Source organism: Gadus macrocephalus, chromosome 16, assembly GCF_031168955.1.
Source record: "Gadus macrocephalus chromosome 16, ASM3116895v1".
In the NCBI taxonomy this organism is placed as follows: Eukaryota; Metazoa; Chordata; class Actinopteri; order Gadiformes; family Gadidae; genus Gadus; species Gadus macrocephalus.
Window position 1 is genome coordinate 5,057,260 of NC_082397.1, and position 16,414 is coordinate 5,073,673.

General features: G+C 42.0%; 1 protein-coding gene and 1 long non-coding RNA gene across 2 annotated transcripts in view; one reads left to right on the plus strand and one right to left on the minus strand.

The window, feature by feature from the left end:
• The window catches only part of LOC132473919 (rho GTPase-activating protein 42-like), a 41,469-nt gene that overhangs the window by 22,474 nt on the left and 2,581 nt on the right, over window positions 1–16,414 (minus strand). The gene's annotated exons all lie outside the window — the stretch shown is intronic.
• Window positions 12,624–13,784, plus strand: LOC132474391 (uncharacterized). The gene is made up of 2 exons (XR_009529650.1): window positions 12,624–12,813; window positions 13,488–13,784. It is a non-coding gene; the product is annotated as an uncharacterized LOC132474391 (long non-coding RNA).

Here is a 16,414-nt window from a genome sequence, read left to right on the forward strand (position 1 = left end):
TATCCTTGTGATCTTTCTCGCCTGTCCGTCTGTTCTCCTAGGCTTCATTACAGCTGCCCAACGGTGACAGCCAGGACCCTTGGGGGCCCTGTGACCCCCCCCCCCCCCCTTCAACGTCTGGTCTAGTATAGGAATGAGGGCCTCGAGGAAACGCGAGTAAAAATTTGGTGCTTGTAGCCCGACAGAAAGTGATGCAATTCCTCACTTAGACGTCATCAGACGATACAAGAGCAACACACCATTTATGGGGGCATAGAATGAACTGGGAGCATGATTGAGACGTCTGGTCCCTGTTATATGAATGAGGGCATTCAACTCTGGTAAAACAATACATTTGAGGGCTCTAGCCTGACAGGAAGTGATGCAATGTATGGTTGACCTAGGGGTCTAGCACACTTGGGAATGAGCTAGAGACCTTTGGTCGTTTTTATATGAAAGAGGACCTATATTAAAACGAAAATACAAGATTATACATTTGGTGGTTCTAGCCCAAACGGAATAAACGTTATCCCTCCTTGAGTGGTTATCCGAAGAAAATAAAAAAAACACAATTGATCTAACTCCAAAGTCTAGAATGACTTTGGAGTAAGGTAAAGATGTCTGTTCTCTTTTATAATAATCAGGGAATACAGCAGGAACATTTGGGGCGTTCCAGCCCACAGGAAGGGACTCACAAAGGATAACCAAATACTCCATTGAAACGCATTGGAAATAAAAGGCGTTGCCGTAAATGTATCTAAAAAGGAGAATTACATTCTAAACATGAAGAACTCATCACAGCATCCCACTGGATCGTTAACAATTTTCTGTTTATATGACATGTTCAACTATAAAATACAGGAAATATGAGTGTGTGTCACAGAAAATGAAATGATTGCTAAAGGCCGTTAACAATTGCATATGCATTTATACGACAACTCTGGGAATTCTGAACAAGGGATCCCTAGACATGAAATTAGAAAACAGGACACCAGGGTGGGATCGGGGAAGGATCATTATTGATTTCGAATAGTGGGAATCTTTGGAGGATGACCATAATATGTTATCAATATTTTTACTGGGTGGTTGAAATATAATAACAGCACTTGAGTGACTGAATTACCAAAAAGTGCACAAGAGGTAACTAGACAACAAGCTCAACAAATAAACATATCTATTTTAGCTTATTTTCCTGAAGCAGAATCCATCGTAACAAAAGAAGCCTGGGGGGGGGGGGGGAGAACTAGGTAGAAGGTAGAAAAACAATCTCTTTTTCTATTCCTGGCCATCTATACGGCCATCAGTAGGTCCGCAAGTGTACATTTTGTTGGAAGATAAATGGTCTGCTCGTCCCATTATATCTTGAACCCCTGCACAATGTAAAACATTGAACCAGTTTGGTCTTTAAAATAAAAAATGTAACGCATACAATCTATATAAAAAGGTTTTCATAGGTCCGAATTATGTTCAGATGATCTGTACATTTCTATAAGAGTTAGTCATTTTATAAAAACTGATATGCATATATCATAAGCTCTAACCAAAATTATGAATAAACATGATATTTATCATGTCAGGCCAACCCAAAAGGTCATTCTAGAAAACATGATCGCTATCCTTGCATGATACAACACAGTTGTGAACCCTCCATTCAGCACATCAAGGAGAGAATATGGAGCAGGGAGTACAGGCATATATTATCTTACTAAGCCTAACCTATGTTTACACTAGCTAGGCCTTGGTGCTTCAGCACAGCGATAGCTTCTAGCAGAACAGAAGTTGGTTTAAGAGGCACAAAAAAACAAAAACAAGAGTGGGATGATGAAATAACTAGCTATATTTTCGTTCCAAGCCTGCACAGTTTGGGGAAAAGCCATGCTTCTCCTCATGTTCCATTCTGACAGTATTTCTTTTTAAAAGCCCAAGCTATCTCTCTACAGCGAAGGTGTTTGCTAGAAAGAGAAGCAGAACAGGGAAATGGATTTGTGGATTTCGGGATATTGTAAACTGTAAATTCCGACTTTAAGAGTGAAAATCCTCATGAGAGTGGAATCTAACGTTGACGTGAAACATTCCTCAAAACAAATTGTTATTTTTCAGCAAACATAATAACAACTAAATAAAATGCTACACTCCTTTCTTCTAGGTTCATTCAAAAAAGATTTGTACAAGATGGTTTAATTACAGGTTATTAATAATAGATTTAGAACCATTGAATGTGACCAAAATGTCCATTCTGGAAACAATACAATGCAATACTATCTGAGCTTCCACATATTGGCATTAAAAAAAGTTGGAAAAAGGTCCAAACGGGTTCATCCTTTCAAAAAACATTCATGTTCAAAGAAAATGTACAGTATATATATATATTATTTTTTTAACCGCCAATGCAGAATCCTTGAGAGAAACCTGGTGGCTGCTTGGGCAGTTGTCCATTAGATGGTCTGAGATAAAGCCGGCCACTTACTGTGACCATCATATTTCATCAAAGTCGAGGCACCCCAAAGTGTGAACTGACCATAAAAGCCCTGAAAAATCAATCTTGCCGCTTCCCAAGGGAAAAAAGGAATTGTTTTTAAAAGCTTGATAAAGAAATAGGGGGGCATTGCTATTTCTGACTGCAGGCCCTCTTTTTCTCTGTGTTCCGCTAGACTGAAGTTCACTCGCTGCAAAGTACATGATGCTACGCTTTTTACACTTTTTTAAAAAGGGGCATTTTTTAATCAATATCTTACAGTGGAATGCAATCTCAAATAATATAAATAACATTTGTGAAAATCCTTAAACAGTGTGTCATCCAAAATGGAGGACTCTTTGGAAGATTAATTGTGCCAGCGATCACTCTGCCCCTTCTTTCGTTCTGCAGCAGCTTGCTACGGATCAATATGAAGCTTGGTGGCCTGGCTCACACACGGTATCATCAATAATGGATGAACCTCTAGCCCTGGACACCCAGACAGAGCCTGACCTCCTGGCTTACCCCAATCTCTACATAGCACCTTAGTGACACCAAAATAAAAGACAGTGGCGCACAGACACCATCGACTGAAATCACCACCTGATTTTACTACCTGAGAGAAAGCATTAGGTAGTCCATTACATGCTCTCTCTCTCTCTCAGAGTCCTCAACATCCACATCATAATCTGCCCGCAATGAATTAAATAACAGACCATTATAGTGTTGATCATAATAACACAATAACACATAGAGCCTGATGTTTTAGATTTGCTATCGTCTGCTTTCATATTTTTTTAAAGTGAGATGCCATTTCTCTCGCGCGTCTGAACCAACTCATGTGCTACCACGTCTTTCTGCTGCCATGTAGGCTACTAATAACTGTCCCAATGACGGCAGTAGAAACATCTGCCCCGCTTCTGAACATTGTTGCAGGGGCAATCAGAAAAAACAACAAAACACAATCAAACATTGATTTGTTTACGACATTGTAGAGGGAAAGCTGAAAGGCGTCAGCAGGCTTCCCGACGTCTAACATCTAACCAGATCAGCAGGTTTTACTTATATTAAGAACCTTCACGATCGTACCTTCGACTCCAATGCTTTCTACCGCTCAACTTTAAATTACCGCACAGATAGAGACACACAGAGACAGAGAGAGACACACAGATAGACAGAGAGAGAGGGAGAGAGAGACAGAGGAAGGCTGCGAGAGACATAATAATCTACCATCCTTGACCATCCTATTAAATAACAATTTTCATTATAATAACAATACTTTAGTCAAGGCCACTTTTGTGAGGAAACATTGTTAGCTTGTATCTGGCATTAGTGTGAGGTCACTCTAATGGTTTGTCTGTTTCTCGAATGTCTATGTTTATGTGAGGGGATAGGATAGTCTAGTCGTTAGGGTTTCCATCCCTCAGCTAGAAGATACTGGGTTCGATCCCTAACGCGTTGTCTACGAGATGCCTTAAATCCCTTCCCGCTCCTTATTGACATGTGACTGAATTTACTGTCAGTTCCTTTGTTTAAAAGCATCTGTTAAATGATTGAATGGTTACAGTTGCTCTCATTGGCTGCCGAACAGGAAGGCTATATGACATACATCAAGTGGGTCTGGTATTCATTTAACTTCTTTAACATGAATGGCCGATAGCATTTACCACATCAGGGGCAAACAATGACCACAATTCTGTTCTAAAATCAACAGATACTATCAATTACACACACACACACACACACACACACACACACACACACACACACACACACACACACACACACACACACACACACACACACACACACACACACACACAGCTATTGTGCTGTTGGAAGACTAATTGTATAAAACCTAGCAAGACCAAATAAGATTTTTCCCAAAATACCCTTTGGTTCTCAATATTGCAGAGCGGGATCTCTTTCTCACGTGACGTGTCAGTGCTCTGGTACTGTATCATTCCTCAGACCATAATTAGACCTCACAAACCAGGCTGAAGAGACAATGGCCAATGCCCCCCCCCCCCCCCCCCCCCCCCCTCGACTCCAGCCTTCTCAACCCCACACAATGAGCCTTGAGAGCAGAAAGGCAGGCCAGGGTCTATATACTGGGCTGACTTTTTTATTTTTTATTATATAGTCTTATTCAATCACTTTTCACAGCACACACATTTTGTTACTTCGATTGAATTCTATTTTTTTGACTGTAAAATATATCCTGTTTTGACTTTTGTATCCTAATATTTTATTTTGCTTGGGCAATGTAAATGTATATTTCCTATGCAAATCAAACCCTATGAAGCAGAGCGTGGGAGAGACGGAGAGATCGAGATAGAGAAAAGGAAACGGGAGAGAAAGAGAATAGCACAGACAGACCCTAGGCTAGAACCTTTATCTGGTCTCCAGGGCAACGGCACACTACCACATTCCATCGCTCGCTAAACACGCACGCACGCACGCACGCACGCACGCACGCACGCACGCACGCACGCACGCACGCACGCACGCACTCACGCACGCACGCACACACACGGCAGGGACTCAGATGCTGCCAGCTAAGGCTAATAAGCCATGAGAATATGTAACCAGTCACTGCTTCAAATGTAAGTTTAAGTAGCAAATGAATGTTGCAAAAGGTAGGTTATCAGGTACATGTAGTCTATTATTTAGTTGGCTGTAGACAGAGACACGTGGACAGGCAGACAAGACCAATAGATTTACGGACATGGACAGAATCAGACAGACGGATAGCTATGCAGAAAGACAGATATCAAATAACAACGGCAATGCAGGCCACAAATAACAGTAATTATCATTGAAGAATTTGAGACTGTGTCTGTCTCTCTCTCTCTCTCGCTGTGTGTGTGTGTGTATGTGTATGTGTATGTGTATGTGTGTGTGTGCGCGCGCGCGTGTGAAAGAGTAGGTTGAGAGAGAGAGAAAGGTGTTAATCATCAAACCACTATTCATCTAGTTGGACCATGTCTGTCTTTTTTCCTACATTGCGAGACCTGATTTGTTTGCAGCAGGAGATGACTTGTGTTTGTTATGCAGGTACAGCTCCGTGTCCTAGCGCTCGTGTCCTCAATGCCCAAATCTCTACCAAGTTTAAATCTCGCCCGACACAAATAAGTACATGTGCAGGTTAGTGAATCTCGATTCTACGTGTGCAATAAATATTTTCTAAATAAAACAACAATTTTTCAAAACTTTCCGTCAAAGCTCCTCATGATATTCAGTGGTGAACTTTTTACATCTTTGTCTACATCCACACACATAAGCACATGCACAGAGCTTTTCTCTTGTCACTACCTTTCTGCCTACATTCTTTATGTCGGGTTCCTTTTTTATTTCATTTTTAAATCTCGTCTTTTATCCTCTTTTAATGGCAGTTACCTTGAGGTGCTTAAAAGATGATCCGAGCCTCTGTACGGCCTTTGTGTTTGAGAGGTGTGATATAAATAAGTCTGCGACGCATTACATGCTGGAATTTAATGGAGGGCGGTGAACAGTGTACACTCGTGACACCTCCATCTTGTCTCCTTGCCACTCTAGACACTCCGTTATTCAAGTTGAGATGTCTGCCTTCAAAATAAACAACGTACCTCGTACACTCTCCTGGCCTCACAGGGAAGGGGGGGGGGGTCTTTGATGCAGGCTGTGTGGGCGAGGGGGTGGGGGGGGGTGGTGAAGGAGGAGAGAGGAGGTAGGAGAGGTGCTTTATGTGTCACTTTGATTCCATTTGCTCCGAACCCGATAGCAGAGCAGCACTCCGGATAAGGTCCCGACGCACCTGCTAATGATTACGCTGGGTCCGCTGGGTCATACAGTGGGGGGGGGGGGGGGGGGGGGGGGGGGGGGGGGGGGGCCCTGGACCCCCATCCAAGAACCCTGAACCTGAACCCGTCTCCCAAGGCTGGGGGAGGGAAAACTCTTTCCCCCCCCCTCCCCCCCAGGGACCCATAGCCAATCGCTTGATTCTAGGCTGAGAGGGGCTGCGCTTACAGCTTTGGAACATCCGTTAGCATGCAGGGCTACGGGTTAGCACCCCTTAGCATCGCTGCAGTGGTAGGACTGGAAGGAAGAGTGTACGACACACTAAATGGTTTGAATTCCCAATTGTAATTTTAAGAGTTGTTGAAAACTCTAGCCTGATGGTCAATGGCGTTCTGCAAGGGTGCCTTTTGACAGTTCCGAAAAAATACGCTACAAATCCACTATAAAAACGGAAAGATACAACTATATATATATATATAGGCAAGGCAAGGCAAGGCAACTTTATTTATATAGCACTTTTCATACACAAGGCAGACTCAAAGTGCTTCACATATAAACATTGTCATACAATAAAATAAAATAATAGATAAGTAAAAGAAAAACATATGCAAAGAAATGGGTAAAATAGAAAAAGGCATTTTAGTATTAAAATAGAAAATAGAAAAAGCTTAAGATTTTAGCAGAAGGCTATAGCAAACATAAAAGTCTTCAGTCTTGTTTTAAAGGTGCTCAGAGTTGGGGCAAGTCTTAAATCCTCTGGGAGTTTATTCCAGCTATTTGTTGCATAGTAACTAAATCCTGCTTTCCCATGTTTTGTGTTTATTCTGGGGATAATTAACAGATTGGTCTCAGAGGATCTTAGTGGTCTAGAAGGCTGATGTAGTGGAAGCATATCAGTTAAATATTTTGGGCCTAAACCATGTAGGGATTTATAGGTTAGCAACATGATTTTAAAATAAATTCTTTGACCTACAGGAAGCCAATGTAACGATTTCAGAATTGGTGTAATATGATCAAATTTTTTGGTCTTTGTTAGAACTCTAGCAGCAGCATTCTGAACAAGCTGAAGCTTCCTCAGAGTTTGTTTTGGGAGACCTGTGAGGAGACCATTGCAGTAATCAAGCTTACTAGTGATAAAGGCATGTACAAGTTTTTGTAAGTCTTCGGTGGACATGAGCCCTCTAAGTCTTGCTACATTTTTAAGGTGATAATATGCAGATTTTGTAACTGATTTGATGTGACTGTCAAAATGTAAATCTGAATCCATGATAACCCCTAGATTTCTGGCTTTGATTGAGGTTTTCAGGGACAGAGAGTGAAGGTGTTGAGTTACTTTAAGCCTTTCCGTTTTAGAACCAAATACAATTATCTCTGTTTTGTCCTCATTTAGCTGAAGGAAATTTCGGCACATCCATTCCTTCACTTGCTCAATGCACTGGCACAGCAGATCTATGGGCCGATAGTCATTTGGTGATAGCGATACATAGATTTGCGTGTCATCGGCATAGCAATGATGGTCAATATTGTTATTTTGCATGATTTGCCCTAGTGGGAGCATGTAGATGTTGAATAAAGAGGGTCCTAAGATCGAACCTTGTGGGACTCCACATGTCACGGTGGTTGATTCTGATACAAAGTCGCCAATGGAAACAAAGTAGTTCCTATTTTGTAGGTAGGACCTGAACCAATTTAAGACAGTGCCTGAAAGCCCCACCCAGTTTTCTAACCTTTCCAGAAGTAATGTATGGTCTACAGTGTCGAATGCAGCACTGAGGTCAAGTAGCATTAGTATTGAGGTTTTGCCAGAGTCTGTGTTAAGACGGATGTCGTTTACAACTTTAATAAGGGCGGTCTCAGTGCTGTGCAGGGGTCGAAATCCTGATTGGAAGGTGTCATAGCAACCAGTTGATGCCAGGAAGTGATTTAGTTGCTGGAGGACAACTTTCTCAATGATTTTACTTATGAAGGGTAGATTTGATATTGGTCTGTAGTTGTTAATAATAGAGGCATCTAGGCTCCGCTTTTTTAAAAGGGGTTTAATAACTGCAGTTTTCAAAGCTTTTGGGAACTTGCCTGACTGGAGAGAGTTGTTAACTATCTGCAATATGTCTACTGCTAGGCAGTCGAAAACATTCTTAAAGAGGTTGGTAGGTATAGTATCAAGGCAACAGGTGGATGGCTTTAGTTGTGTCACAGTTTCCACAAGATTTTGAGAGTCTATAACATCAAAGCATGCCATCCTTGCCACGTAATTTTTGCCTGAACAGGGTGGTAGTCCAACATTTTTGTTTGACGTGGAGATATTGATGGCGCGTCTGATACCTTCAATTTTATCAATATAAAAAGCTGCAAACTCATTGCATTTCTGCGTGGAATGGAGATCAGGTGGAATTTCTGTTGGGGGGTTGGTCAGTCTGTCAACAGTTGCAAATAGGGTTTTTGCATTATTAGTGTTGGTTTTAATGATATTGGAGAAAAATGTTTCTCTAGCATTTTTTAAGTCTAAATTGTAGGCACGGAGGCTCTCTTTATAGATATCATGGTGAATATGAAGTTTTGTTTTACGCCAGATGCGTTCAACCTTCCTGCATTCTTTTTTCTGTGCTGTTACAGAAGCAGCTTTTCTCCAGGGTGCCTTTTGCTTTCCAGAAATCGTTTTAGCCTTATAAGGTGCAATGACATCTATGACTTTCAAAATTATCAAATTAAAGTTTTCTACAAGATCATCAGCAGAACATGGGTTTAGAGGTGGTAGCAAGGAGATGGCCTTTTTAAAAAGTACATTAGAATCTTCATTGATTTACCGTTTTTTGACAGTGTTTGATTTTGTCTGTATGTCGGGAATAAAATGTATGTTAAAGAAAACACAAAAGTGGTCAGATAAGGAAGGATCAGTCACAGAGAGATCAGAAACATTGAGGCCCTTTGTGATAACCAGGTCTAGAGTGTGCCCCTTACAATGTGTATATGTATATATATATATATATATATATATATATATATATATATATATATATATATATATATATATATAAAACTATTTATGTTAATAGACTGGAGGTTTCAACGCACAAACAATATGTTCATGGCACCGCAGAACGTCGTAACTTACTGTATATCTAATCATCGTTGGTAAATCTGGTGTAGGCTTAATAAGAGAATTTTTTAATCGCAATTTTTCACATTGTGTTTTTTTATATTTAAAACTTGCAACGTCTGAGTTTTAAAGGGCGTAAACGAATAACTTTTAGATTCTAAATGAATGGTTTGAAATATATAAATGGCTCAAGAAATGCTAAAATGCAGGAAAGGAAAAAACAATTACGACCAGGGCATATCTCAGTGTGTGTGTGTGCATGTGGTTTTTCTTACTAGTTGTTTCTCCAGAGAATCTTTTTTTTTTTTGGTTTCAAATATGTGACGGGTGAAAGATTTCCGTCAGAGACACAGTGTTCCTACCGAGCTATGAAAGCACGGCACTTTTTTTCAGCCATTGATTCGGTTGGTTTTTGTGGAATGAGTCCGCAGGGTCAGTGATGATAAATAATTTAAAATAAACTGCATCAAATGTTTTACGTCACTACACACACGAAAAGCAAGAGCTCACTTATCCCTTTCCTAGAAACAAAAACACACCTAAAAACAAGTCTCCTAAATAAATCTTTGTGATAATGATCACCTGCTTTTCAAAGTGTGGAAAGATAAATAATTTGGGGAAATACACAACTTTACCCGTGTTTTCTCTTTGTATTTGACAAGATTTAACACACGCACATAGATAGAACAAATATCTTTCCCACTTTACTAATACAACATTGGCAGGCGTAGTGAGTTATTCTAATAATAATAACTCAGTCGGTTACTTAAGGTTTTTCCAATGTGTAGCCCACAGAAAGACACCTGGATCTCCACACAAACACCTCTTGATTTATTAGAGAAATACTCACACACACACACACACACACACACACACACACACACACACACACACACACACACACACACACACACACACACACACACACACACACACACACACACACACACACACACACAAGCAGAAAGACTGAGTCTGTCTATCGAGGAAATGTTTTTTGGGCGGTGAGGATTATGATTTGCTCAGCAGACAAATATATACCAGACAGATTCAAGTCAGGGAGAGAGGTCAATAAAAATAAAGCAAAAGGAAGGAATAAGGAAAAACAGCAACACGGTCACAATATTTAGCCCTTTTTGCATAACAATAAAAACATATCCATCAGCCGAAGCCGATGCAAAGTTGACACAAGGTTCGGTTGATACAGGGAATGAGGGGCCAAAATGTCTGCCTCTGTGTGTGAGTGACGGATTGAATTCCAGGTTACTACGGCAACACATCGCCCCCATTTGAATTCCCGAAACATTTGTCCGCGAGCGCTGTCCGAGGTTTCAGAGATAAAACTAGCTGGCTAATCCCTTTATCAAAACGTCCGTCCGCACACAGTCACACACAGAGAGCAACACACCCAAAACCCTGAATAGGGCGATGTCCCGCAGGGGTAGTAGAACCTTCCAGCTCTCTCTCCTACACCCAGAGTGTGATTCACCGAGGGCTGAGATGAGAAGAGAGGGAGGGAGGGAGAGAAGAGACGTACATGGTGATCTGTTGTCTGTGGGGACCCCAGAGACCCAAGAATATTCCCCTTCCTTAGAATGGAGGGGGGTAAACATAAGAGAGAAACACACACACAATCATGACCACAATCACACACACACACACACTCACAAACGAAGTAGACACAATCTTGCGAGCACACCCGCACATACACAAAATTCAGTCGCTAAACAATCGCACAAACATACAGACACACACAAAGCTGTTTCAAAAACAGAATTACAGATAAACACAATCACACGCGCGCACACACACACACACACACACACACACACACACACACACACACACACACACACACACACACACACACACACACACACACACACACACACACACACACACACACACACACACACACACACGGTCGGACCACACAGCCTAAATGATGTCAGACCGGGGGGAGAGTGTGTACGAGAGTGTGTTTACAGCACACTTCCTGTGGCTGAGCCTTTCTCAACATCATGTGTACTCAGACAAACAAACAAACAAACAAACGGCTAACCCTCTGAGCTACATCGAGAGCCCCCCAGCACCCAGCACTCCGCCCTCATTACAGTACCACGCAATACTCATTAGCGGGGCATTTAAGTGTCTTAAATCTTCACATTGATGAGCATAAACACGCGCAAACACCTCTTTAAACACAGGGTGCCTTCATTATGACAGGCGTAAAGAGAATTCAAACAGATATCTTTAGCTAGGGGTGGGTGGGGGGGGTAGGGCGGTTGGCGATGCTAGGCAGTGACAGTGATTTTCCTCATCGCTAATAGCCTAGCTTTATTACGAAGTGCGCCATAGCAGAACGCACACCGCGCCTCCGAATTGCCGGTGTCTGAGTAGGTTGGCGTGCAGAGCATCCTGTCAACAACAATATTGATGATGTTTTCACGCGGCATCCAAAGCTATTTACATTGTTTACAAATTATCAAGAATCTAAGTATATAAAATGTTGACAGCGAATCATGAACCGTTTGTTTTTCGGTTTAGCTTTCCTTTAATCACTTAATTTGCAGCCCTTTTCTGATTAATTCCACCTCTCAAATGTCTCTCTCTTCTCAGCTATATTAAACTAATTTCTTGTTCTTGGTGGCTTGTTTCACTTTGACAAGTCCTTTGTAAAGATGTTTTGAACGAAAAGCGCTCTATAAAAAAAGTTTGAGATTGATCCATCGTCTTGTTTTGAGAAATGAACTGCTATAATTCACTCAACGGGAAGCGGGTCCAATAAAACCACACCCTTTTACCACTCTGACTTATCCTGTCTTCAAGACCAGGAACACTGAATCATCCCATAATATCCCAGCAGCTTCTATATATTCCGTCCATGCACCTTGTAGCTTCAGGGGTGTGCATGGGGGCAGAGATATTAGTCCAGGATATTTATAAGCCCTGTCTGCTCCTATGAACCTGGGTTCCTCCCCTGGCCTACTTCTTGCTACACTCGCGGTGAGAGGCAGGGTAAGATGTTGGTGCCTGCCTTATCACTTTGTCACCCAGCGTTAGCCAGGTGGCCCCAGGGGGCCGTCTGAATAAGTGGTGTTCTCCACGGACACCTCTGGCCTACCCCCGTCACACTACCCTCCTAAAACACACACACACACACACACACACACACACACACACACACACACACACACACACACACACACACACACACACACACACACACACACACACACACACACACACACACACACACACACACACACACACACACACACACACACACACCTTGGAAAGGCCCCTGTTGTACGACCAGGCGTGGTACTCCATGTTTTGTAGATACTCCTAGTCTGAAGGTGTGCCTTTGTTGTTCACTGCCTCACTTGTAGGTTGCTGTGGATACGAGTCTGCTAAAATACATTTATAAAGGTTGATTGTCCAATTACAGACCAATTAAAAATTGTGAAGATGTATGATGGATAAATCAACGTAACAGGTGGTATAGTCTAGTGCAGGCCTATTCAACTAGCGGCCCGGGGGCCAAATGCGGCCCCTCTTAATTGTTTTCTGGCCCGCAAGAGGTTGCATGCAAAAAATAAACAAAATAAAGGAGAAACATGGTTGCATGCAAATCAGGTTTCTTTGTGTAGCCGGTGATACTAGCCAGTATCAGTACCCCACAATCAGGAACTGGCATCACTTATTCTGACAATGTTTGGCTCAACCGATACGTGTGAGTCTAGCTTTTCTCATATGAATGCCATCAGAACAAGGGCACGTTGCTCCATGACCTAGGAGGAGCTGCATGAGTGTCTCAGGATGAGCCAAACTAGGCAAACAAGGCAGTGCAATCCTTCTCACTGACTCACTGGCTCAAAATGTCTCATATGTACAGTAGTTCTGTTTTGTGATGATTCAAAAAACATTGTTGAATTCTAAATACGTGTCTAAAATATGTGAGAACAAAATCTTTTATAATGATCCGATTAAAAGTGAAGAAGGAAGGAATGCGTCTGACAAGTTTATTCCATGTAGTAGTAATATGTATATTAAGTTAGCCCTACTTTAAGTACGATTTATTTGTAGCGATTCATTCACGTAGTTTTACTCGGTGTGGCCCATGAACCCCCAGTGGTTTTCCTTTTCGGCCCACTTGTTAAGGAGGTTGAATAGCCCTGGTCTAGTGCATAGGCAGATCTACATATCCACAATCTACAGTACAAGTGCAGTGTACATCAGTATATACAGTATGCATGGGGACTGCAGAACCACTACTGAGTGAACCAACAGATAAGAGCTTTGCTCAAGGGCAACCAGGGATGTGAAACAGGTCTTCTGTGAATCCATGTGTGTGAGCACTGCATGCCTGTGTGTGTGTGTGTGTGTGTGTGTGTGTGTGTGTGTGTGTGTGTGTGTGTGTGTGTGTGTGTGTGTGTGTGTGTGTGTGTGTGTGTGTGTGTGTGTGTGTGTGTGTGTGTGTGTGTGTGTGTGTGTGTGTGTGTGTTCAAAACGTAAGCCTGAGTCCCAGCATGGTTTTTATATCTCATCTCGGTGTGTCTCCAGTCGACGGTGGTCTCTGTAAACAGCGGAAACTCTGCAGCGAGTACACAGTGTGCACACAGAGTGTAAACACACACACACACACACATAGAGCCCTGAGCCAATGTTGGCTCTGGTATTCTGAATCACTCCACCAATCTCACATTCTACACTTTCCTCTTCCAAGACTAGAACAGACCCAATGCATATGGAGAAGAAAAGAAGAAATCCAGAGGAAGATGCACTCTTAAATAATGTTGGTGACTTTGGACAAGGTATCATATAATTTGATTGACATCATAGAATAGCATAGAATAGTCAATAAAAGTATTGATATGTTTGTAATAAAAACACAGAATATAATCAAATCGAATCTCAAATAACAGTGATGACATAACTTATCAAAACATATACCAGAATAGAATATGCAATATCAAATATCGTTGGTGTCATGGCTATGTGCCCAGAAGAATAATCATGGGCAAGGAACAAATAAAAGAAAGACAAAGCCAAACAAATGAATAAATAGCGGCTCATTGGGCTGGTGTCTTCGTTCTTTTGAGCTACCATCACAAACAAGTTGATGAGAGTGTTCTGGTTGGAATAATAAGCAGCACGGCACTCGTATCAGGGGTAGATATGTACACCAGGTGTGGCCTGCAGGTGAACCTACAATCCTATTCAGAACAGTGCCACTTGGGCACACTCAGTACCGGGGGATTGGATCTTATCAAACGCCAGATCCCGTGGCACACTGGCACGACAAGGGATCGAGGGAGGGGCGGAAATATGTTAATGGAACGAAGATACGCTAATGTGATTCTGTTCACAAACTGTCTATCTCAAGGTTTCTACTTCTATCACTGAGCTCATGTTCTATTTTCCTACATAAGCTTTGTGTTTTTCATGTCTGCCTGTTAGGAAGCTACTGCAGTCCTAACCATCCTGGGAAGGAGGAATCCCTCTTCTTTCGGACTGTTATTAAGGGTTATACAAATAATTAATATGGTGGCAGGATGCTTGTGATTTGAAATGTTATTGTTAATATTTGGCATGCCGGCAGGAGACTGGCTCTGGCGCTTTGCTTCACTCCCTCTCTTCTGGCTCTCACCCTCTCACAGAAACACAAAAAATACACAAGAAGACAAGAAATATATATTTTTAAAAACATACGTCACACACTTCCTCTTCCAGGCTGACCATTCTCGTGGTGAGTGTGTGTGACGTATGATGAGGTGTGTGTTTTTGTATCTTGAAGGAGGCAGGTAGCCGGAAAGAGAGCAAAATAAAACCCTGAATCGCCAAAGCGAGTTTATACTTTTGGAGTTCAGCTCAGAAACGGAAGAAGGAGTCAGACGTATTGGTTCCGAAAATAAAAAGCATTGGGTCGTTGGTCTGGCAGTGGTTTGCGACGGCAAGGGAATATGTTGAACGAACATAAAGGACCTGGAAGTTGGCTGTACTGTGCTGGACATGAAATGAAGGTACAGGAAGGGATAAGGCAGTACAGAGACATGTTTTTAGGAGCAGGTTGGGGCTAGGCAGTACAGAGACATGTTTTTAGGAGCAGGTTGGGTTTAGAAAGCACAGAGACAGGGCATTAATAAGCAGATAGGGTTTAGACAATACATCTGTGAACAACCGTGTTCAATGTAATAGGACCTTTAGTGGTAAACTATGACCTATCATTTCAAAGTTAAAATAATGTTTTTATACAATGTATACATCTATTAAGGAACCTCATCACCTGATACAAATTCTACTCAATGGAACTTCAAGGAGCAGTTTTCAATTTGGTATCCAGTGCCCTGTACTACGAACCTCGATTAGTGGGTTAGCAAGGTATGTTGTGCTCAAAGCCTGGGTTAGCTGGGACAGAAAATTGCTCTCTTTTAGAGCTCCTCGCTGTATCACCATGGTGATTCAGCGTGCGCTCAACCAAACCTGGTCAGGAGCAGGTTTTCAGCTAAGTCTAATCGGGTCAGATCGGCGTGCGCAGCTTCCTAGCCCCTTCTTTCACAATGGTGTCACCATTTGTGGGTGTTCCCGTGGACCCCGGAGCCGGTATCGTACAGGGGTCTCTCCGACAAAGGCTCTTTCGGGAACGTTTCCTTGGCATTGCCTGAGAATATTCTGTATGAGAGATACAGGCTCTCATCAGAGGGTATTCTCTCGCCACCGCCGCTAACTCTCAGAGGTTGAAAACATATGCCATACATTTCTTACATAGGGTGTATTTAAAGAGAATTCCCTAAATTATAGAATAAGGCAGGTTGGATGTTGCTTATGCCTTTTGAAATCATCAACACTCTATTAGGATTAATGGTGAACAATTCTGCATTTGGCAGTTATTTTGTAGACAATATGGAGAATCTTTTCACTTATACACATCTACACTTTTTTTTGCCAGCACCCCCCCCCCCCCCTTGCCTTATTATGTGCAACTGTGTTGCCCCTAGCTGTTATCTGATTTTTGAACTCCTCCTATGAGGTCATTAAGACTATCTGTTCCTCTTGAGTGAAATAGACTGCCCTTGATCCAGTTTGTAAAGGCGAGTAAA